The sequence below is a fragment of the Ischnura elegans genome, chromosome 9, assembly GCF_921293095.1.
Source record: "Ischnura elegans chromosome 9, ioIscEleg1.1, whole genome shotgun sequence".
Taxonomy (NCBI): Eukaryota; Metazoa; Arthropoda; class Insecta; order Odonata; family Coenagrionidae; genus Ischnura; species Ischnura elegans.
The window spans coordinates 72927601-72953953 of NC_060254.1; the positions used below are offsets into that span (position 1 = coordinate 72927601).

A 26353-nucleotide genomic window follows, 5' to 3' on the forward strand; every position below is an offset into this window, starting at 1 on the left:
CCAGCAGTGGCATAACTATGGGGGGGGGGGTGAGGGGGGTAGATCCCCCCCCCCAAAGCCTCATAGAAGTTAAAAACATATTTAAAACTATTGTCTAGTTCTGACATTTAATAACTGCATCTGCTTAAAGTTAATTTTTTGTGCGAAAATGATGTGAAATGTATTTACAGGTATGTTATTTTTCAAAAATTTTCCCCAACGGGAGTGGGGGATCGCTAGTTCTAGTTATGCCACTTTGTCCGAGTACCCGGGCGTAATGTAATGTAGCGTCAACGACTACAGTTTCTGGGAGGAATCTCGCATGTCGAGGCGCGTGGCAGGGGTTGAGTGTCAGTCCCAGGGTTTGATGTAATGTTGCCCCATTTCTGCGTTAAACCTTACCGCCGATCGACACAAACCGGGCATTGAATCAATTACACCAGCAATCACAAATTTGGATTATAATTTTGGGGGTCATTTTTAGATCTAAATCTACGAGGTACCGCGCAAACTACCTCCAGGGTGTGTGGCACGGGATAACTCCACAATACGCATGCAGCAATCATCCTGACCTTAATCAGACACGCGCTCGCTTGCCAGACACCTACACCTACTAAATAAGGATTTATGACACTCCATGGTGTTTTATATTTTAAATAAATCAAAAAAACGACCAGTATCACTGCATGCCGCAGTCAGGTTCTCGCGAAGATTTGATAAAATCAACCAGATCACGAAAAAATACGTTTTCATCATTTTCATCATACTGGGGGCGCGAGTTTCCTCCTTGTGCGTTTATACAAGGCTAGTACGTATATGATCAGGCAAAGATAGAGCTATTTACATTAGCTCGCTCGTTAAAAATTGGTAAAAATATGCATATTCCTATCATATACATCCATCTACACAAGAGCCATCTATAACAAGGTAGTCATGTACTAAAAATGATCACGCAACGTAATTCGAGTGGTGCATTATTATTGGAGTGTCAAATGATCACTGGAATACCTGTAATCAGGATTATCTAGCATCCCCCATAACCAGGGTTATTGGCAAGGGGTTAAAATTATAGCCTTGAGCTCGCCTCCCGTGATAAATTCTGGCTCTCGAAAGATCCCTGTCAGAGGAAGGTCGAAATATTATAAAGGAGTACGTATAGATAATTTGTGTAGAAGTAAGGTCCTGCCAAATGAGGATGTCTCCACCTTTTCTGAGAATACATAATACGCCTTACTTGCCAATACCGGAAGAAAAAAAGTCCGAGGAAAATCCAGACACTCCTACACGTAATGCCGCAGAGACATTGCAGAAAAAAAACTCGCCCAACGTGGGGCTCGAACCCACGACCCTGAGATTAAGAGTCTCATGCTCTACCGACTGAGCTAGCCGGGCTGTCTGTGTAAGGGATGTTTTTAAAAAGTTTTTTGCTCAAACTCGCCCTGCCCGTCTGTTGAGGGACTTTCACCAGGACCGGAGGCCGGAGGGGGTTGGAGGGAAAGGTTGAGGGGAGGTATGAGACGGGGTTGGGATACAGGTGAGAGGTATGCGGGTAAAAGACTTAGGGGTGGCTGAAGGGTGGTGGAAGGCTGCTGCTTTGCGGGCGGGCATAAGAAGGGGATGGTTTGGGGCTTAGAGAACGTGGTGCTTTCATAACTCTATGATTTAGGGTGCGAATAGTGATGGAAATATCGATTTCGACTAACATCGAAAATCGTGTTTTAATATTCAAAGATCAAGGAAATCGAAATCGATACTTGATCTTGGAGTTTCGATCAAAGCTCGATTTTTCGACTTTGATCTTGATCATTTCGATTGTTATCAGCAGCGTCATTCTCGACCTATGATAATCCGTCCCCAGAGAAAGACTTTTATCAAAGGCCAGTACATTAGCTTGGAACGCTCTTGATCATCAAGAAAGCATCGCACTCAGTTGACCTTTCTAAAATAATTAGTGACGCCGAATACCATGCGGCGTTCCCAATACTTTAACTTGCGTGCATTTGTATATTTTAATCACTATAATAATTCACGTGTATTCTAATTGTAAGTAGATTAAATCGGATTTTTTTCTGCATCCCAAATGCGATTTTTTAAACGTTTTTAGAACGTATGATAAAACTTTTTTGTGTACAACCTGTATTTAAGAAACGTCGATTTTTTTTAATATTTCGGTTCAGATTTCGATTTTTGGTGAAAAGTCGAGATTTTCATTTAGATTACTCTAAAAATCGATGAAGACCGACATTTTTCCATCACTACACATGAATGCGCGCCATGGAGTTTGGGATCCAACAACGGGCTGGAAGCGGTTGGACGAGACATTAAAAGGGGTTGGTATTACGTACTGGAAAGGGAAGGCGAAGGAGGAGAGGGGTTGGTATTGCAAGCGATTCTTACGAGGCGCGTTGGAGGAGCAATGTCTCCCCGTAAGACGATGGGGGAGGGAAATTCCTCGCGGAAAGTGATGATGTGGCTGTTACGCCAGGAACGAGTCAGCTCACATGTTAACAAAAAGGTGATTTTTGTCAATAAAACGTTTGAAACAACAATGGGAGAGTATCGAAGTGAAAATAGAAGGTACAAAATTCATTATAGAGACATCATGCGAGCCCACACAACAGTCGCATTTGTAGATATATATCTACATAGACACAGAAACCTACATGCCACTGATATGATGACTGGCAGAGGGTGAGTTGTAATTGTAATTACGTTGGTCCAGCAATCAACAACACGATATCGAACAGGTCAGCAAATCATGGCACAATTCACAAATCAAAAGCACCAAACATACTATTAAAATATTAAGTTCTATCGTTAATGAAATCAACGTATCACATTTTATGAAGAAAAATTTCCTTTATCGTGGGCTTAAAAACAGAAACTCCACGAAAAAGATGTTATTGAATAAATGGAGCTGCATGCATAAATTCTGAAACTATCAATATCATTCAGTACGAGTCATAATATCCGTATAGACCCAGATGTGACACCACGAAAGTATCTACATTACCTTCCTATCAACCCAAATAGAAATCTCTTCAGTGACAGTCTTCATATTTGAGAAAAACATAAGGGAAATTTCTATACGTTCAGTTACGATGCGAAAATGAAGGTGGTTGTAGGTGAATCTCCAGTCAAATATCTTGGAGATTTCAAAAACGGAATCTAGTGCATATAGATAAGTTTCTCAGATTGACTTACCCATAAACATTCTCGCGGTGTCACAAGGTGGATTTTTAATTGTTAAATGCAGATAGCTTGATTAAATTGAACCTTTAGGTGTGATATTGAAGTTTTGAAATGAAATCGGACTGTATGAATTGTGTATAATCCAGCACGTAAAAATAGCAGCAACACTAATTAATACAGTTTAACCTAATAATCCGATCACAATGGACCAAAAATGGCCCATCATTTGAGTCATTGTTGAGAACTCACGGTAACCAGAAGCATTATGATACCACAATTCATTCATCATCAGCATCACTGGTCAACAATCCTGGGATTGGTTTGACGCAGCTCTCCACTCAGTTCTCCTATCAGCTAATCTTTTCACTCCTACGTATTTCTTCTCTTTCACATCTCTCTTTACTTGTTCCACAATTCATTACAGATATTAAATTCCAAAAAAAATCGTAATCGATATCACATGATCAAATCAATGCACCATCGCATCTTTATACAAAAACTACGATATGCGATAAAAAAAGTTAAAACCACAAAAAGGTCTCCATGTAAAAACTACACCAACGAGAAAAGGAGTGTTTGTATAAGAAACTCTCCAAGAAAAGCCTTTAAAATTTAGATTCGCCCGTGAATGACGTTTGATTGTCATGGACGCACGTGATGTCCATAAAGATGGGGATCCGCATGAATTACGCACGATATCCAAGCTGCGAGAATACATACGCGTACCCTGGCGCAATAATTCATGTAGTAAACATCCGTTCACGTTCATCTCAGTCAACACATCATTCCATCATGATGGGGGAAATGAGATTCAGCCCAGAAAAAAACCATCTTCCTCGAAGATAGTCGCCACGTTTTGCAGAGAACAAGAACTACTTCTCGTGCACATCACGAACACATTCTTCTGGTATTACACATCCGAGAATTCATTCCGGAACGAAACTGATGTATCTGGTTAGGCGAGTTAGGATAAGAATCTTTACAGGATCGTAGAGCAAAGTAGATGCTAAATTCACTTTTTTAATTCGGACATTTCTTCTAAGACGAAGTCAAACATATCCTTCGTTTACGTTCGTGCTGTGGTAAACGTGATTACAATAATAAAATGAAGGAAATAGACTGTAAGACAGAGCGATTTAAAATGTCATTCTTTCCAATTAGGATAGCACCGGTGTGCCAAATGATAAAATTAATGGCGTCACTCGCTAGGACGGCTCATTGCAGGTTTTTATTTTTCCCGTGATCTAACCTTGCATGGATTTGCAATGAGAATTATTAAACGTAGGCAAGTTTAGCCCTATCAAAGAATGTGCTGTTTTTTTGTTATTATGGTTGGCGAGGAGAGGCAGCTTTTAGATGAGATACGGAGGAGACAGAAGGTATGGATGGAGTTAGTGCTTAGCGGTGAGGGGATGTTGAAAATGGTGTAAGAGGGTAGAATGTTAGGGAAACGAGGGAGGGGAAGGAAAAGAATAGGATTTTTAGATAGATTGAAAGAGAGTAGGCCTTACTGTGAATTAAAGACGGCAGTGCTGGAAGGAAAGGGAGGCTCCCAGATCACTTCTTGAGTACTCCATGGAAACCTACCTTAATCGGTAGAATACTATAATAATAATAATGTGTAATATTTCTATGACCGTGTAGTGTGCATGTTAGAACTCACAAATAGATTATACTTGTAGTGTATCTCAGTGACTTATGCACACCTTAATGCATATTTCTGAATTTTCTTAGTATTGCTAACACCATGTTTTGTGTTTTCTAGCATAATTGTCAGTTTACCTTAATGTGAAGTTGGCAGGTTTTGCCTTTGCGTGAATGTGGAAGTATAATTTGTGGTAGTATGCGTAATGTTTTGTGTACCGTGTGGTGTGCATCAAGGGCGTACCCAGGATGAAAACTAGGGGGAGAGGGGCAAGCCATGGTTGTTCAAGTCGTAGGAAAGATTTAAGCACAGAAAAGGTGAATGAAATCAACATATTTAGGAAACTGTAATAACGGCTCTTTATTAGTTTTTAAAATTATTTGCTTGTAAAAATATTATTTTCCTTAAAGAATTTTACAATTTTTGCTTCTAGGGGGGGCAACTGCTCCCTCCTGCCCCTCGCTGGGTACGTCCATGGTGTCCTACCAAAGCGTAATAGCAAGCAGATAAACAACAACAAAATAGCTGTTAATATAACGATTTCTGTACCTGAAGACGTCGCCTCTGCGACGAAACCGGTCGTCTTGAATAAATCGTGTGAAAAAGTGCCATAACTTTTTATTGTTCAGAATGGATTTTCACAAAGTAAAGCCATAAACAATCGACCCTGGGGGTTACTCGCAGGTTAAAATGCAGATGTGGATTGCTTCAAAGCAATATCCAAGAGGGCGTAACTGAAATCTCCGCTCTACTCCCATGTAAAAATACGACGAGCTTTCTATCAGTGAGATAGATGAATGCCTTCGTTGGCACGCATTCCGTAATCGCCCGAAGGCAGCTGTCAAAAGAAACAAAAGATTTCGTCGAATCCCTTCTCCCACGCCATCAAAGAGCATACACCTAACCAGCGGACCCCAGTTATTTCTCGTGTCTAATGCCCCCATCATCGCGGACAACCCTCTTATATTGTCTTATGGACCAAGAGTCCACCTTGGGAAAAGCCGGGAAATTCTCAACCCCTCACCAAAAACAGAAGAGAAAAAAATACAAAGTTGAACCGGAATGTTGTTCCCACGCGAGGCTTCTCTTCACACCCCCACCTCCCACTCTGTCCCAGACGATCCACCATCCCTAGTTCACGAGTATGTCGGTAGGTGGCCGCGCCGGTGTTGTTGGGGGGTTGCCTCTCGAACGAAGGAAGAACCGTCCCGAGGTCTCAGGGTATAATGGAAACGCTGCTTCCAAAATAAAATCACGCGTTAATAGCGTTTTCCCCGACACTAGATAAGTTGGAATTTAACAAGAACTGTCTAATCAAGGCTATACATGATCTATTATCGTAACTAAATGTGTAGAATCAATGTAAATCAACCATATCTAGTAACAGTGACTTCTTGAGACCTTAGCCTTGTAGAATTCCATTTTAAGTTAGGAAAAGCATAACAAACTTTGCTTTAACCAACTTAAACTCTAATCGAGGCTAGTTTCGATCCGTTGTATCATTTTCAACACTATTCTAGTCTTGGAAATAATAAAATGTGTTGAAACTAGTCGGCAATTAATTTTTAAATAAACATTAATAAATTATTAAAATAAATTTAATTCGCAGAAAGCAAATTTTGCTATTTTTTCCTAACTTAACTACACCTAATAACGCTTTGTCCCAACCATACATTAACCGGATTGGCGTTGCAGGTAGCGTACATCAGTAGCGGATACAGAAAAAGACTCAAGGGGGGAGGGGCGCAAAATATATCTGGAGTTGCCTTTAATTCTATCAAAATAAAAGATGATCGAGTCATAGGCAACGTATTAGAAAATTTTATTTATAGTGATGATACACATGTAAAAGACAATGCCATCTTATGTTATAAAAAAATTGCAATGTGGTTTAATATGTTCGGCAATACGGGCGGACCCGCAAGGGGGGAGGCGCGTCCCCCGTGCCCCCCATCTGCATCCGCCACTGGTGTACATGTATGCATATTCCGCTGTCTTGGAAAATTCCGATGCACACCAGCAATATTAGAAAAATAACACAAACAAGTTGTACAAATAACCCTCTGCCATTAACGAATGGTGTTTTAAATGAAAATAAAAATTAAATGATGACTATTGCGTGGTCATGAATTCATCGTCATCCGTATCGCTCGATTGTAAGATGCTCGCACATCAGACAACATGGGTTTTTGCTGATTTCACTACCCATACAACGCCCGGCTAGCTCAGTCGGTAGAGCATGAGACTCTTAATCTCAGGGTCGTGGGTTCGAGCCCCACGTTGGGCGACATTTTTTACTCGACTCCATTGTAATGGATAAGTCCTTACATTCTATACCTAAGGTCGTATGTTCGAATCTCGCCTGAGAGGGTTATTTACCATTCAGAAGTAGGAAGTAGCTGCACCTTCAAAAGTAATGACGACTTTTTATTCTTATTTCTCATGATAAATAAATATAAGATGATTATCAAATCCAGATCACTAATCCGGTCCAGTTAAGAGGAAATACTGATTTTAATTCTCTATTTTAAAATAGTAGGGAGGCAAAAATTGGCATCAATATATCTTAATTAGTCACAATCGTAGACGAAAACTATTTCAATGCCAGTGTCCTTCAGGGGCGCAGCTAGGAATTAAGGCTAGAGGGGTTTAAGGCGCAACTAGACCTGAGGTGAATGATACACCCGCCAGGATAAATCGGAGGTGCGGGGGCCCTCCCCCAGACATTTTTAAGAATAATGGTTCAAAATGGTGAGTTTTACGGTTTTCTGAGGGAAATTTTATTAATCCTTACACTCTTCTATAAGTACATTAATCAAATTAGCTAAAATGGATTAAACTTTAAAGTTTCTCTCAGCTCTGGGGGGGGGGGGTTATCCAACAAAATCCCCCCCTCGCTGTGCCGCTGGTGTCTTTGATATATCGTATGGAAGAAGCATTTACATGTAAATGTTAATACGTACTGACAGCATTGGAAATTGTATTTTTGAACGAACGGAAAACGATTATTGTTTCAACATGAGTACGTTTATTGGTTCATATTGAAGGAGTGTGTAACGGGGGAGAATATTAGGTAAATGGGGAAGAGAGAGGAAAAGAATGAGATTCATTAGATAGAACGGAAGCGAATAAGACCTAGGAGTAAATTGAAGAGGGATGTTCTTGATATTCGGGGGAGACTGGCCAGCATGCTTCACAAAATGATCTACGAAAACTTACGTTGACTAGTAGAATACCTTTAATGATAGAAGTACTTATTTTCGTTAGAAGTTGTTAATGTGATCTACCGTGTAAAAAAAACTCCATGATACCCGACGTTTCGGAGCCTGAGCCACCCAAAATCCGTAAGATAATAATATTTTGTGGTGTATTATGTAGAAGATTGATAAAGAGCATAACGTATCAGATCCTACTCAACGCCACATTTGTACTATCCATTTACTCTATACATTCACAATACCCTGCGAGCCACCTCTAGGGTGTTTGGCAGGAGGTGATCAATCAACAAGATGCAGCATGCAAGAGGGCCGCCGCATGCGAACCACAGCGTCATTAAATATTACGCATGATAACAAAAAATGTGTACACATTCCTGAAAAGGCAAAACTTTCCTAAGGTTAGTAATTCCTATAGCAAATCCACGCAAGGTTGGATAATGGGAAAAATAAAAACATGGAAAGAGTTGAACTTGTGAGTGAAGTCATTAATTCTAATCATCGAGCTACCGGTGCTTTCCTTAATAGTACGAGTAAATAATGACCCTTTTAAATCTCTCTATTTTGTAGTTTCTTTCCTGAATTTTCTTCTCATGATCACGTCTACCATTGTACGACGGTAAACGAAGGGTATATTTCACAAAAGAAAAGTACTGTAGGAACACATCAGATCCTACTCAACCAGTGGCGTAGCAAGGGGGTGGGTCCAGGGGGTCTGGACACCCCCCCCCCCCCCGAAATATAAAAACACAATCATTTTCCTCCATTAAAGAATACAAAATATTGAAAAATCATGAATTAAAAAAATATTTCTTTAACCAATGAAGTTTATTTTTATCATGAAAAATGTTAAAATATGTTAAACACCCTCTACTTAGTATCCTGTTTTTCAAAAATTTTCACCCCTGGTTTTGGACCCCCCCTCCTCCGAACGAAATTCCTGGCTACGCCACTGTACTCAACGGCCATTTAGTACTCATACACACAATACAATTAATAGTATCAAATATTTAAATAACCGTATCAAAGGTGGGTAATCCCACAATAAATGCCTCCATCAACAGGTCTAGACACGCACACCCCAGGATGACAAGCTCAATGCGGGAAGGAGGCGTCCATCCAAGCTTCGTCTGAAGGCCCCCACCTTTCTTTCGGCTGTCCACCCACCCTCCACCCCAAACAGCCTCCCTCACCTGCTCCCCAAACCCTCTGCTGCAGACCATCCCTCCCCTCCCCTCTTCCCGGATGCTATTCGCTCGAATCATCGCCATTCCTGAGACTGAATGAGTCTGCAAGCAAGGAGATACTCCCGAAAGGGCTGGACGCCTTGCCCGGCCACTGGCCTCACTTAATCAAGCCGCATTCCTTGCTCCAATAAAACCGAAAATCTAAACGCAAAAGGCGTTTTTGCCATATAAATGGTCGACCAGGGGTTGAAGGTTGGTGCACGTTCAACAAGGAGGACTTACAGGAATAGAAGGATCAATTACTTACGTTATAATGTTACGCTGTAACGAAACCATGGTCGGTCTCAATAAATTACCATATGGAAATAGCAAAGTTGTTGATCCTTCTATTCTTGCGATTATGGATTTCCACCAAGTTACGGCCGCTACTATTAATTATAAGAAGGACTTATTTGCTTAATTTCTCCGGTTAAATAAATATAAGAATATTATATGCCGGTCTCGGTGGCGGCGGGGTAAAGTCCTCGCCTGCAAAACAAGAGGTCGTGGGTTCGAGTCCCGCCTGGGTAAGTTTCCCATATCCAGGGTATGGTTGTTCGTTACGTGCAATTGTTGAATGTGTTGAACACCCCGATATAAAATGGCCCATGAGAGCCGTATTCGGTGGTTTGGGAATAAAATAAAAATTATCAATACAGGGCCACTTAGCCATTCCAGAGGAAAGGTTATACTGATTGTACGAAGTTGTTAAAACTTTTGCATCCATATACTGTCAATTAATAAAACGATTTGGGTTAACCTGCGTCTTATGGCTTAATAGTGAACGTTTCTTCCCCTCTGCCGGGAACCTCTTCAGGACTAAGATGGTAATGTCACATTAGTCCTGAAGAGGTCCCCGACAGAGGAGAGCAATAGTTGACTTTTAACCAACAAGACGCGGGTTAATCCAAAAATTTTAATTAATTGACATCATACTGATTGTAATTCACTATTTGAATAACAGAGCCTTCGATATATTAATGTATGAATAAAAGCATTGCTAAGTAAATGTTGATATGCACCGAAAACATTGAAAATTGCATTTCGCTGTTCTCTGATCAATACATATGTACACAATTCATTACATTTTCGCCCATTTTCGGTGTCTAAAATCGGCGAAAACCTTACCAAACTTGGAGATGGACGTCTTCATCGTTTTGTCTGCCATAGAAAGCTGAAAAAGATAACCTATTTGACTCTAGTAGCCCCATCTTGGAGTATGTATGCTGCTTTCTTGAGTACGTATGAAATAATTAAACTTTGAGCTTAATTAAACGAGATCTTTAAGCAAGTAATAGCGATACGATTGCGCAATCTCACTCATTTTGAGTTTAATTGTTTTGGAAAATTATAATCGCAAAATTTCGTCCAAAATTAATTACTTAATGCCCTTATAAATCCAGAGTATTAAATAATATGTCGAAAAGGCTGGAAAGAAACACCGTTTGCATGGAAACTTCAAAGTGCCTCAAACCAAATGTTTGCGTTGCCATAGCTCAGTAACTAAGGGGTTGCGAACGCAGTTTCATGGATAAAAAATGCTAACAATTGCCTCCTCTACCACCTCCTGAAATTTAGCAGATTCCTCCTGAAACACCCTGTACTTACGTATTAAATCGTTTCAGGCTTGACTAAAGTTTGATGTATCCATTATCCCTGCCCTGTGTATAAGCGTATGCCGACTATGAGAATTGCATTATCCATTAATAATTACTAAAATTTCGGAGGTACTGAAATAATGAGAAGAATAAAGTAATTTTTTATAAAAATAATCCACGAAGTAAACTTTACTTCACCCGTGTTCCGATGGCGATACAACCCTACTTGAAGAGTCCCGAATATATCTTTGCCTTGCAACCAATACAGAAGGAAGTCGAATTCCTCTCTTCATAAAATGGACACATAATCTTTCGTATATTAGCTATAGCTTCAGTGGTCTCCCAGGCTGCGAACCCATTCGAGCGTTGATATCTCCTCGGAGGCGACGGCTTTCGCTCCACAGTCTCGACGAGGGAGTCGAGTCTCCGGCTATCGAGCCGTGGGCGTGTTTGGCGAGTGGGCGAGGCGAATAACACACGCCAGCAGCTGACAATGCTCGCGTCCGCGCATCGGCTATTTGTAAATGATGAACGAACGGAGAAAAAAATATATACGGAGTGAAGAAGAATAAATATGAGCACTTTAAGAGGGGCAAATATAGTGGGCGCCGGTGAAACCAAGTTACGTGGATGTAATAAGCATTCATCGCTGTGAGTGTGCGATTCTATTGCCAAGCGAAATGGGATGATGAATGAATAATTCATGGCCTTTGTGGATGACGCCAGTCCGGCGTCGAACGACAAGAGTAAATGAAGCCGACAGAAGTTAACACGCTATCACGGGCCCCTACAAGTTAAGAGGACGCGTCACTCTACCAGGTAGTATTTTGTCTTTTTCAGGCGTCTTCGTCGATATAATTCGTTATCTCGGGCGTGAATTTATGGAATGACTTAACATAATGGAAAGTAACAGTTTGAAATTCCACTTAAATGTATTAAATGACGACCTATGTATCGTCAGAAGCTATATCATTCGGGGCACCCAATTAAGGACGGTTGAATCCGTGAAATATCAATGAGTTAGACTCAATTATGATCTCATCATCATCATCACTGGTCAACAATCCTAGGATTGGTTTGACGCAGCTCTCCACTCAGTTCTCCTATCAGCTAATCTTTTCACTCCTACGTATTTCTTCTCTTTCACATCTCTCTTTACTTGTTCCATATATTTTGTTCGAGGTCTATCGTGGAATAAAAATATTCGGGAAATAACAGGTCAAGCTAATCGTAAAATGGATTTTATTTAAAAAAATTATAGGAAAGTGCGACGACAAAGTGAGGGAAAGCTGCCAGGTACGTGAAAGACCGTTGCGATAGTCTTGTTAGTGTTAATGGCCTTTTAAAGAAATTCGGTTGGGAATATCTGTCAGACCGTAGATTGAAAAATTGACCAAGCCTTTTAGATAAATGCAAGAGCAGTGTCTTTTCAAACGAAGTTGGCCATATCTTTTAATATAATTAAAATATAATGGACGGTACATTTTGGAAAACAAGCACGCTTCTGAAGTTAATGCTATAATGTGAGAATAACTACAGCAACAGGAAATTTTTAAAAAATATTAAAAACTAATTTTGGAGAAGAACTAATGATCCCATAGAAATTTCAATATGCGCCAATACCGCTGTCTACCCAAGCTGCATGTACCATTATATTTTCGAAGTTAACTCATTTATTGAAGAAGGCTATTGGCTCCTCAAGGGTTAATTTGGCCGACTATTCACACATTTCAAGAGACGAAATGAAACAGAGGTAAATGAGGGTGACTAAAACAACTTTTGTGAATGTTAATTGGATGATTAAATCAACGAAAAATATATCATGGAGACTCTAAAGAGATAATATTTCAAATCCTCGTTAAATAAGTTGGCCTTGAATTAAATTCACAGCGAACAATCTGAAAAGCAGACTCCCATACGCGACCTTCAACTCAGGTGAATGTCTTTTCCCAATTCTCAGGCTAATTTGAAGGTAAATGACCGAGGATAGAACGCGATATTAGGAGATTTTTCGTTCCTTTTTAAACAGCCTATATCACGGCCACATCCATAAATTAGGCGTTGAAGTCACTCTAATTTTAGAATAGTCAAGTAGCGGAACCTAAAGAGGCATTCCACTAAAAAAGAATGGAAACTTGCCATACACAATTAGAAAAAGTTGGAATGATCCTTTGCGGACGAATACAAAAATGTAATAACGCATTTTTACAAATTATACTGCGTTTCATATTTTACGTCGCAGGACCTGCTCTAAATAAACGTGACGATTCGGCGTTACTGACATAATGGAATGAGGTTAATTTAGCATGTTAAAGCAATTGTCTATTTCCACACTTTTTTCTTATGGCAAGCATTTTCATACTTTTTTCAAGTGGCAAGTCGTGAAAATGGTAATACGTGCCGAAACCTGTATCGGTAGATATAAAGATGTGTGGAACTAGAGAAGTGCTTTCATGATGTTAAAAATCAAAGATTTCCTCCGAATTACGCCGGAAATTAACTTTTATCTAGAGAGAGCAAGGCTGAAAGGGAACTCAGTCACCATCAGTCACTCAGTCACCATCCAATAATGAAAGAAATGAAATAGATGATGAATCACAGGTAAAATAATCCATACGTAGAGCACTTGAGGAAAAACCTGATTAGAAAAATACGGGGACTTATCATGAATATTAATTTTGAGTTATTATTTCTACGAAATTATGAAGCAAATTTTCGAGAGCACGACATTGTCCACCACCCGAGTGATTTAATTATCTTCACTTTCCAATGGATTGACTACTCATTCATTTTTCTCGGAAAACCTGTTCTCCTATCCAACTTCCAAATAAAAGAGTTATTTGCGATCCCGGGCAGGGTGAGCGAACGAATTACGGGTACCTACATCATTCAGTCTATGAGAAAACCAATTCCGGAGATACTAATTATTTGGGTACTCTACTTCTTTTGCTGGCATAGATCGCCGCGTGGTACCCTTTTAGAGGGTGAATTTTACACTTGGATGCCAGTTAGTTTCCTTTGGATCAGCAGTAGTTCAGTGACTCACAGTGTTAGAATTCAAGTTTTTTTCTAAAAGCTTTCTCAAAGTTTAAGGTTATTAATCAAGTAATTCAGAGTTATGGCTTCAAACAGTTTTTCAATTCGACGAAAGTATTTTATAAAGTTTTTGGAGAGTTTACAAAGTATACAATATTGATACATAAGTTTTTCATTGATTATAACTGCGTACAATTAAATCAAAAACTGTAGAAGTAGGAACTGATATTTCAAGTATCATTGTCGCATCCAGGAAGTCGAAATACATGAGGAACACCTAGATTTTCGCAAAAAGTCTTTGTAGCCTTGCATTTTTCTGCAAAATTGTTTTATAGCATGAAAAGCTTGTAGTTTTTGATCGAGTTAATCAATTGAGTTTAGCCAGTGGATAATTTTAATTTTTCATTGAATTGACAAATATCACGTTGCTCGAATCAAATTCCAAAGGTGACTCCTCTTCACAAAGCAACCGCAAAATTCTTGGCAGACTCGTGAGGGAGGTTCGTGTAAAAAATGTTCAATCACCTCCCCACCCCGGTCCTCACGAATCTCGGTATCCTTCGCGTCGATTGTAGACGGCCATGACTGCTCCTCTGTCGGTCGTTAAACCCGTCACTCGTCAATGCATACAAGCTTCATTGAAAGCAACGGACGAGACAATACGTCGACGGCGAATACTGTCGCCTCTGCATTTACATTAGAGTTTACACAATTACGCAATACACTGCAAGCAACCACTAAGGTGTGGTGTTTTTCAGGGGGTGATCAATCACAAAGCATGCAAGGGGATTGCCACATGCAATTCCACATTCATCCAAAGGCAAAACTTGCCAATTACTCATCAAGGCTAATCTGCCAATGAAGCTATAACATGCTAAACATGCTGTTAGAAATACTAGAGTAATTTAGAAACATACATTACGGAATAAATAAGTTATTAGGCTACACTTTAAGTCAACTAGCCCATATCGAAGTCCTAACACAGCATTTATCTCTCATCAATCGCGGAAAAAACCACACTCTTCTGCCTAACTCTCATAATTACTTTTATGACCTGATCTACCGTAGTATCCTGGCGTTCCTGCGATATGGCTTAGGTACTTCGTCGGAAAGTAAAGTGATCATAAATGCACAAAATAGTTTTAGTCTAGTTTTCAGTCAACAGTCTGACAGAGATTCCATCCGAATTGTAAATTGATGGCCCCATGATTTTTTTGTTAGTCTTGTTTTGGATGGAGCGATGCATTTTTGGCGTAGGTCACACCACCTGTCCACATGTACACGTGTTTTTATTTTATTTCGATAACCAGGACGTACATACGTAGGGAGTCATATACTGCACATTGATAGAGACGAAATACACGCATCATTAATTCTGCTAGTAAGGAAGGAATGACCAACATAAATCGCAAACGATATAATCTGTTATAATCTAAGGTAACAATCGCATCATAAATGTATCTATTGAAAGTATTACAGGAACTTCATAAAAAAAATTGCGTCCATCTTCCCCAGGCTTCATTTCTGAGCTTACATAAAAGAGGCTAATTCAGGGAGGTTTCATAACAAGTAAGGTTTTTTTATGTGTGCGAGGATGTCATCAAGGCTATAACACGAACGTTCGCAGCAAAAAAAGGCACGAGTGAGCCAATGCGAAAAAATAAGCAGATAAAAACGGAGGATTAGCATCTTCCCATTCTATAGACAAATATATTCTTAGAATAAAGACTGCTGTCTAGTATCAAAAACGAATTTTGATTCCACGTAAAGCTGGTTTGCATTTTTGTGAATTTGAGCGAGCTGTCATAATCCGCATTTAGGTATATTATGCCGAAATGCTGGAATACCACTAAAATGGCTAACCTTTAAGACTAGATTGTCAGTAAATCTTAATTTGGCGTCGATTGAGTAATGTCTAACGTTAACTCATAACTATGAGAAGTGGTACTTAGCAACATGGTAAATTAAGTCTGAAAAAGGTATGTTCCAAAGTATAATTCAACATTGCAACACTCAATGCCACCGACAGTTCCACCAGACAGCTGCCCATATCAACATACGAGGTGTGTTCAAAAAATATCGCGACTTTTGTTTTTTTTCTTCAAAAATTATTTATTTATTCATGAATATCTATGAGTTCTTGCCACAGGGTAGAACGGTCAATAAGGAATATTACCTGCAAGTTATGCGCAATTTGCGCGAAGCAATCCGCCAGAAACGCCCGGATTTGTGGAAGAACAAAAATTGGCTTTTGCACCACGATAACGCCCCTGCTCACACATTGTTGCTTGTGCGCGACTTTTTGGCCAAAAACAACACACTGATGATGCCGCAGCCACCGTTTTCCCCAGATCTGGCCCCCTGTGACTTTTTCTTGTTCCCTAAACTGAAGAGACCCATGAAAGGACGACGTTACGCTACGATTGACGAGATAAAGACGGCATCGAAGGAGGAGCTGAACAAGATAAAAAAAATGATTTTTTGAAGTGCTTCGAAGATTGGAAAAACCGTTGGCACAAGTGTATAATATCTCATGGGGATTACTTTGAAGGGGACAAAATAGATATTCATGAATAAATAAATAATTTTTGAAAAAACACAAAAGTCGCGATATTTTTTGAACACACCTCGTATCATCTAAGTAAAACCAACACTGCGATAAATTTTTGAACTCCGTTTTTGCCGAATTGCCGAGAAAATAATACTCATGAAAATAGCTACTCTAGGTGGATGGGCGTTGTTTTAAGACGCAGTGATCAATTGAGAAAAATAATGGAGGTAAGTACTGAATAAAAAGTCCACATAGGCTAGCAGATTAAGTAGGTATTCGGGACAGATAAAAAGGACACAATGAAGAGGATGATTCAAGAACTACAAGATAAAATGGAGGGCTTCAGTACATCAATCTTATGACTGAAGTGAATGAATGAACACAGTTCTTGTCCTTCTACTCTCCCTAAGCAGATAAAGTTCTCCATTGAAAGAAGATATACATCTTTGGAAATCTTCACAGATTTTTTATTTGGTATCACGCATTTTGATGCTAAGGAATAATTCTCGAGTACTCATCACAATGCGTCATATCAGATTAGATAATAATCAGTAAAAATTTACAAAAAGGTTTTATGCCTTCAATCCGGCACGAATTTCACCAAATGAAAACCGAATCGATCGACTTCAAGTCCCCCAATAGTTGATGTATGTGTATTCATGACTGAAATCACTTTTGTATGTGCTTGGTTTGTTTTCTGTTTTTGAGTTAATTTGTTGTGTTTTATTTGTTTGTAAGCATGTTTGTTTTTATTTTGATTTCTTTTTGCTGATTTGATGGTGGTGGTGGCTATGGTGATAAGATATAAATAAGAGATTGTTGGTAAGATAGCCATCTTGAAGTGAATGTTATTAAGAAAAGATTAAAATACAGTGTGTCAAGTGATATTTTCCTTGTGTTAAATCGCTTTGATACGTTATAGTTACGCTATGGTTAAAAAGAAAGAACCTGACTCAACGCCTCCCTGTCTATCCTCTCTCGAGCTTGGTCTGATTACAAGGCAGGTCTCGAGAAATGTCGTTTTCCAACCCAAACCTATCACTCTACTTAGCAGGCCCATCGTTGCACCACTGAGCAGCAATGGGGCACACGCGACTTCTATTTAAGAGTACACGTCTCCGAGACACCAGCCCGCGAAAGGAATGAAAAAGTCACCTCACATGCCAAATCACGAGCTCAAAATCTAGATCAACGCATTCTTTTTGGTCGAGCGACGCGTGCGAATGCAGCGAGTCAATATATAAGGTTGGTTAGTTTTGAGTCCGTCCTAGTCAGGTTTCCTGTCGAATGACTGGCAAATATATGACTCATAAACACTCGTTTTCAATTTTTACACAAATGAAAAGCAATAAATAAAAATTGAATTGGGATGATTCAAAAGAAATACGAGCCGTAGAGTATTAAAATTAACAATAAAGTTGGGAAAAATACAAATTGTTTTAATCGTGTTAATTATGGCCAATTACTTTTTTATTTAATACATCACTATAATAAAATAAGATTGAAAAACAGATGCGTTTTCCCCGATCGATGAGACTATAACAGCAGCGTTTGGACTTAGAAATAGGTTAGTTGACTGGTAGTGTAGCTTACTAACAAATATATTCTTTAATGAAATGAAAATACACATCACTGGTAACTTTTCACTGGAGAATTATTTATTGGTACGAAGCGTTTCGACGCTGAGGCGTCATTCTCAAGTACAGTGACGCCTCAGCGTCGGAACGCGTCATACCAATAAATAATTTTCCAGTGAAAAGTTACCAGGGTTGTGTATTTTCATTTCAACATGGATTTTCGCAAAGTAAAAGCCGAATCGATTGATTTCATATTCCTTAATGCTTGTTTATGAATTTTCTAAGTATTTTTAACAGCATTTTTTTTGTATTTTCTAGCTTCATAGGCACATTACTTTCAAAAGTAGGATAAATCAATCCCATAGGTTACGTTACTTACGAAGCTCTGTTACTATGAAGTTACATATTACTCTGCAGTTGGCTTGCGATTAATATGAAGATTAAGAAGTAAAGGTCAAACGCTCTCTGAACAAGTAATTTCCCATTTATCCTTTCTTCACATTCATTATAATACAATTATTAATCTGAACATCTTACTCCATATTTACCCTCATCTCATTGTACCCAACAATGTGTATCAGTAAGGCCTATTCTCAGTCCACGACGATTATCTTTCAAAATGAATATTCCATGCCTGAATTGTAATGCTTGATAAGCATTTATTCACATAGTATTGCCACAAACAAAATGATTCCGCAATACTTATAGCATTACCAACGTTAAAATATTGACAGTATTGCATACGCAGTGAAATGAAAACGAAGATATGGGAAAGTGTCATAAACGGAAAAGGTGATGCAGCATCTTTTGTGTAGATGCTGGATGAGACCCAGCCTCTGTCAGATCTGTGCACGTGTCACTGAGGTAGCACCTACATACAGCCTTGTGCATGTTGGCTATAAATACTCTACTCACGCCAAACTCCCTAGAGGTGGTTCCCAAGGTAACATCTACTCCGCAAGCCGCCTCAACAGGCGTGGAGCTGGGGGTGTTAGGGCACCAGCCAAATGAGAAATAGATGCTCGAATGAAATTACGCCTAGCAATTTATTTTAGTCCATAATTGTTCGGGGGAAAAAAGAACTACCATTCCTATCCGTTCAGCAACATATATAATTTATTATGATCACATTTATCGTTTCTTTCGGACCTAAAAAGATAGTGGGGTTTATATATGATGCTCTCCGTGTCGTTCTTAAAAACATCCATTCTTAATTTCTCAAGCAATACAAAGCCAGCGCACAGTCTCCGAGTCTCTAGCGGCTCCCAGTATAATTCGTTTAGCATTTGTATAACACTTTCGGTACGCCCGATGAGCATAGGAAAAGTGAGTAAATGAAGCATTAGCATCAAATATTAGGTACTAAAACATATGTTGATGGATATGCATTCTCGGAAAGATAATTAGAGTTGAATAGCCGATTTTTCCGAAACGTCATGGTGTGTTTTATTGCCCCTCAAAAACGGAGCGTGACTTGAAGGTAAATGGGAGTGGAAAATGAAGGTCAATAAAATTACAGTGATGTAACATGCGTGGTAGGCCGCCAAAAAAATCCTTGCTCAAATTTCTTCCGAGAAGTGAATATCAGCATTTAAAATTCAATTTATTATTATTAAAAGATTCTACAGATTACGGTAGGTTTCCATGGAGTACTTAAAACGCATTCTGGTGGCCTCCCTTCCATAATGTATGTACTTCCATCTTCAATTCACAGTAAGGCCTCTTCCCTTTCACTCTATCTAAAAATCCTATTCTTTTCCTTCCACTCCCTCGTTTACCCACCATTCCACCCTCTAACACTGTTTTCAACATACTCTCCCCGCTCAGTAATCACTCCATCCATACCTTCGGTCTCCAATGTATCTCACCTAGAAGCTGCCTCTCCTCACCCACCATGTCTAGCTCTTCGTCGTTCAAAATTAAAGTATGCATATTAAAAACCTTTTTATCGATGCGTTAGCTGTCATTTGAATTGCGAGATCCCAAATATGATAATAATAAACTACCAATGCACCTAATGAAGGATAAAAACCTGTATACCTACGTAACGGCTTTAGGAGAACGGATGTTCGTTGAAAATCTTGAATAAAATCAATTACGTATCGATTTTCAACATGCTAAGAAGCTGAGTTGGATTGTAATGGATTGGTATGGATTGGATGCTTCACAAACCGACCATTTGGCGACAGAAAAGTTTTTACCAACGAAACCGGCCACGCACTTTCATCTTATCAGTGAAAATAACGCTGTACGCCAAAGCACACGTCGCATGTCTTCAAGTCTATGAAAACACTGAAGGAAACGGACTAGAATCACCAGCGCGTGCCGCATAGCGAGGAAACCTCAGGTTGTCGATGACTCAAGCGTCGGTTAGTAAGGTTCGGCGACTTATCCATAAGGCGTTTTTGCGTGATTCACGACTTGAATCGAGGTCTGAAAAAGCAGCCACAGAGTCGGGGAATAAGCGAAGGAAAATAGCTCGTGTCAGTTTTAACTGCGTGGCGAAAGAAACTTTACTGAAATTTTAGATTAAGCACGATATAAAAATGTCCTTTTAAGGCCCGTATAGACGATACTTTTTATTTATTTAATGCAGCCCAAAAACAGTACGAGGCCAATTATAGAGGACTCACAATAACAAGATAATAATTTACTAATATGTATTAAGCAAAAAGTAACCAACAACGAACAAAATAATATTCAAAAGTATTTACAAATAAATAACTAAGAGTGGTAGACTTCATCGGGTGGTGCGAGAAATTGGAGGAAAATTACCATAGAGATGGTGCAAGATGGATGAAGGATGAAAAAAGGATCAAAATCTGGAACACATTTGGCATAGGAGTTAATGGAAGAAGCAAGTCTGGATAGAAAAGAGCGTTTAGAGACAGAAAGGCGGGGGTGAAACAATGAAATAAGTCACTCGATCTCGTCATGCGTCAAGGAACACGAAGCGGGAAAAGAGAAAAAGTACAAATGATCTATATTTGTCATTAATAATATTTAAGAAGAGTCTCGAGTCATACATTAACAAGTAATGTATGACCGAACTAATGTTAATTCACGAACGGTTTTAGTGGATCGGAACCGAAAATGTACGAATGGACGAACCAAATTAGAATAGGTTCTATTTTTTTTCATGCAGTCGCACAAGATGGGTAATTTGTGCGTTTTTAGTTGCGTTTGCTTTTAGTGTGCAGATATTAAATGTGCCGTCTGCTCTGACAAACTTGGCGAAATCACACCGCTCGGTCTACTCTCCATAGTTCATCAATTCAGACAGTAGACATCTCGCTATCGGTGGGTGAATTTCCGATGAAATGGAATACACGACCATAAATTATTTGGAAAATGTGGCGAAAAATGTGTAAAACGACGGATACCTGACTTTAGCTCTTTCCTAACGTTTCAGCAATTACATTGTCATTTTTAGGTCTATTATGAAACCAAAACATTTAATCAAAAATAAAAGAAATGAGAGGTATCAAAAATATAAACTATGTGCCTGTTAATATTTGCTGATGCGATTGAAGGAATATTTAGGCGGTAGTGTTAGAAGGTAAGGGTGCGGTAGTCGTCACACTACCCAGGAAAGTCAAACGATCGTTGTTTGTTTACCAATCTACGTACGTTCATTTCATCTCGAAGCGTTTCGAATGAATTTGAGCGCAGCGAAATCATATGGCGAGAAGTCACCGCAGGAATCCCAAGATAGCTCTCTCTTTATCTCTGACAATAGATTACTTTTACGATTACGATTATAACACCGAAATACGTCATTTAGCTCTTCGCGTACCAACAGAAAATAATTAATCAGAGCGTGCAAAAACAGATAACATTTTAATCGGTTTTTTAATCAATAAAAAAACTTCTGAAAACAGTAATATAGGTTATCGAAAATAGAAACGTAAAACAATGAATTGATGAACACGGATATCTTACCTCATCTATTAAGGACGTTTAACATAACCCAATTGTCTGTGCTATCTTTTGCGTGATTGATAGCATGGTTGAAAATAGGTCGCGGAAAATGACACATTGTGTGACTGCTGGCACAACTACCTTTATGATTATGCGGAAAATAAAACAGGAAAAAAAATTATTTCACTTGAGTATATATTTCTACGTTTATTCGTGCGTGAGGAAACTTTCACTGATCGTAAGTGATGCTAAAGAGGATATTTATTCTGAGTTATAGCCTACCTTGAGGTACAAACACTTGAGTGTCCAATCTCCCGAAATGAATATTCAGAACAGGTAGCAAAGGAAACGAGTAACCATAGTGTTCTATCGAATAACCGAAGGATTCGAATTCCACAGACGGCAACCATTACACTAAACTAACGAAACACGTAGCCGAAAGCCAATACACGACCGTCTCAGTGTCTAGTAATATAACGATGGAACGTTGAAGGCATATCTAAAATGTTTTTTAGAACAAACTGATGGCTCCAAGAAATACTTTAAATCATTATATCGTAAAAAGTGTATCATACAGGCACATAATATAGAGTTCATTTCCACCACGCTCTTATCTGAAACTCACAAGGAAAAGTTCCAAAGTAGCGAACTGGGAATGTAGCAAAACAGGTGGGGATTACATTTCCAAGTCCCAGATTCCCTTTCGTAGTCAAGGTTAACACTAACGTAGAATATTTGGAAGATAATCAATACCGACGTTGGTAAATTAAGAAAAGTGACATAAAGCCTCGGTAAACTTAGTATCATCATTTGCGAGGCAACGTAAATATTTAGCAAAATATATATCGAAAGATGACATGCAAACTCTAAAAGCAATCTGATAGAATAAAAATAAAATGGAACACATTATTGAAACATTTTTTCGTTTTTTTCAAGGGGTGAGTTTGATCGTAGAATAGGTTTAAACATTCATCCCCATAATTATGTTCTTGGGAGTGACAACTGTTGACGGTAGTGGTAACTGTCAATATCTCAGCGATAAAAGACCTAATCAGTGGAATACACGGAAATAAATCATCAAAAGGGTTTGTTTTTGTGATTTTCTCGAGTCAAAATTTAAAATTGGCATGCGTGCCTTCTCCTCTATCAGAAAACACGTTAGGATCAGCATTATTCGACACGAAAAGTCAAATCCCACAAGCGCTTCTAAACATCACGAGTCTACTCGCCTTTTCCGTTCTCATCTCAAGTACCTCTTACCTACGAAAAATTCTGCAAAGTATGTTGTTGGCATCTTGACCCAACGTGCGAACACTATTTACGAGGCTAAATGATCGGAGACGTTTACGAGCTACTTGATTAAGGACCCGTGGACGGGATGCCGCTGGCGTGTTTGGGATAGTGACGGCAAAATATAAATAAAAAAATGTTTTTTCGAGCAATCGATTTTAATCGAAATGAAAAGCTCGACTTTTCCACAAAAATCGAAAATTAAGCAAAATATCGATAAATCGAAATAAGCGACGGTTCTTTTATGAGAAAATACAGTTCAAGCCATAGCATTTCCATTATTAATTAGAAAAACATCAAAGTACACCTTTTAGTAGTGGAAAAAAATCTTCAAAATCTACACAGAATACATGATTGCATTATTAGTAGTAAAATTTTACAAATGCACGCACATCAAAGTTTTGGGATTACCGCTTGGATTCAGTCGGCCTCCCTAATTTTTAAAGAAAGATCAACTGATTGAAATGCTTTATTGATGGTCGATGTCGTACTTTTCCCATTTTACCGGCCTTATATAAAAGTCCTTCATATGCAACGGATGACGGTATCATAGCTCGATAGTGACACTTCTGAGATCAAGCGAAATGGTCAAGATCGAATTTGAAAAATCGAGTTCGAATCGAAACATAATTCAAACGAATTCCCATACCTATACATTCGGTAAAATATGTCTTTTATTTATCGCTTCTATCGGACCTGAAAATATAGTGGGGCTCTAATATGATTTCCTCCGTTTCACTGTCATAGATATCTATTCTCAATTGTTCAAGCAATCTAATTAGCCTAGCGCTCCCCTTCGAGTCTCTAGCGGCTCCCAGCCTAATTCGCTTAGCATCTGTGCAACGCTTTCTGTGCGCTTATTTTGATTTTTCCATCACTAGGTGGGGACTGGAAGTATAAGATAATTGCCCTCGCCCACCGCTTGCGAGAACAAACCTTCGAATATTAGCGCATGGCATCCCCTTCATCAGCGGAAAAGAGAAGCCGTTGAGTGGACTGCGAATGGCTTCCTAAGCTGAAAGCCGCGATTTCCTCCCGGTGAGGGCTATACCAACCCTTTTTAATGCTGCCCAAAAGGAAGAGAGACAGGGAGGGAGGTGTGAGCACTTTTCCGCGAGCGGAATTCGCGAGAGAGCCCGTGGCGATCCGAAAACAGTTGCCGTGCGATTTGCGGGAGCTTTCCTTCTCACGCAGTTGCCTTTGTTCGGCTTTAAAACTCAGTACTTACCAGATTCACTCTCGGCGGTTACTTTTGCACCCTTTTGCAAAGGCCACGTAACGTATTTTTCCCTTGTATCGCCATAATTCAATTATAGACTCTATATCGATGGCTAAGTCCAACAACACGTATTTCAAATTCGGCCGGTTTGAGACTAGTATCTTAAACAAAGTGTAATAGCATTAAAAAATAAAATACAAGCAAAAAAACAACGCTTTGTTTGCAAATGAATGCTTCTTTTTCAGTTTTATGAACTTTTGGTATTTAATTTCACTGTACAAGAAAAAGAAATCAATCGTTTTTTTTCATGAAAGTTTGCTATTCTTAAAATACGTGTTGTTAGCACTTAACCATCGATATACTCCGTGAAAATAAATGGATCAGCACGGAAGATCGTCTAGATTTTAAATATACCAATTCTTTTAAAAAGTAGCTTAACTTTTCGCCGGGCGCAATGGATCAGACATGCACAGCGCGAGTGTTTTTTTTTTCATTTCTCCGCGCCACTAGGCGGCATAGACCCTTGGTGCTCATAGTAGCTTTTTTGTTTTCACATGTTCTCAGCAGCCTTTTGCTTCTCGCATTTATGGCGACAGATCACTGGCGGATAATTTAGCATCGTTAAACAAAATAATGGCACGATAAAGCCAAATAAAATCATTATTAAAAAAAAAGTTAGCAAAATAAAAACAATGGTCTTATAGAATTCACATGCTAAAATACATTACATTTAATAATCCTTAATGGCCTAAAGAGCACGGTTAATCGCACCTTCCTGGATCGGTCCTGGGCCGTATGACGGTATGTAAAGGGGTATATACATAGCAAGTAAGATATCATTAAGTGTTCCTTTACACTAATAATGGTGATTTGAACTTTAAAGGTGTACCACTTAAGGGCGAAACCAGGATCAAAAGTAGGGGGGGAAGCCATGGTTGTTCAAGTTGTAGGTAAGATTTAAGCATGGAAAAGGTGAATGAAATCAACATTTTAAGAAAAACTGTGACAGCTCTTTATTAGTTTTTAAAATTATTTGCTTGAAAAAATATTATTTTCCTTCAAGACATTTGCGATTTTTGCTTCTAGGCAGCAGCTCCCCCCTCCTGCCCCTCGCTGGGTACGCCCATGGTACCACTGAGCCATGTTAAGATAATGTTTTTTCACATCCATGCCTGTCAGGCACTTTCCACCTGAATTCAGCAATTCCAATATTGCGCCTGACGGAAAGTTAAATCCATCTACGTCTACATTATAACCTACTGGAAAACGGCTATAACGCCTCATAATGGACTCGAGCCGCTATCCTTACTGCCGCAGATATGACATAATGCTGATATCCATCTCCCACAAGACCCTTCTTATCGCGTGCCCCACTTTAAAAGTCCCAACGAATGTCTATCTCTCGTGTGATCAGCATCCCGCGTCCGTCCTCTTAAGGATGTAACGGAGGAATTAAAAAAAAACAACACCCCGACCCCTCCTTCCACCCTCACAAATGAAGTGTCCAATTCATCCATTTGCATGCGCTCTTCCCAAGCGCGTCAATTAAGGAGGCTTATTCGTCATTAAGTGGAGCGACAAGAGACCTACATTCAGGCCAGACACTCCGATGGGAGCGTGTGTGCTAGCGCACATATGCGCGCAACACAGTCACCACCGAATCACCCCCCCTCTCTCTATTTCGCTCTCTCTCTGCTCCCGTCCGACCCACGCGGCGGTCCACGCCTCATATGTATTTCTCCTCTATCGCCCCTACTCCTTCGCCTTCAATACTATATCCCACACATCTCGCAATCCCAACAGCTCCCGCCCCAGTATCTCCTATCCTTCCAGCAGCCTTACTCTTTCCACGACCTTCTCAGATAATACCATAGATAGAGACCACGTTTGATGCTTCGATGCAT

At 39.4% G+C, this 26353-nt stretch overlaps 2 non-coding genes across 2 annotated transcripts; one reads left to right on the forward strand and one right to left on the reverse strand.

Moving 5' to 3' along the window:
• Positions 1–1298: 1298 nt before the first annotated feature.
• Trnak-cuu lies at positions 1299–1371 on the reverse strand. Its single transcript has one exon. It is a non-coding gene; the product is annotated as a tRNA-Lys (tRNA).
• Positions 1372–7030: 5659 nt separating this feature from the next.
• On the forward strand, positions 7031–7103 carry Trnak-cuu. Its single transcript has one exon. It is a non-coding gene; the product is annotated as a tRNA-Lys (tRNA).
• Positions 7104–26353: the final 19250 nt, after the last annotated feature.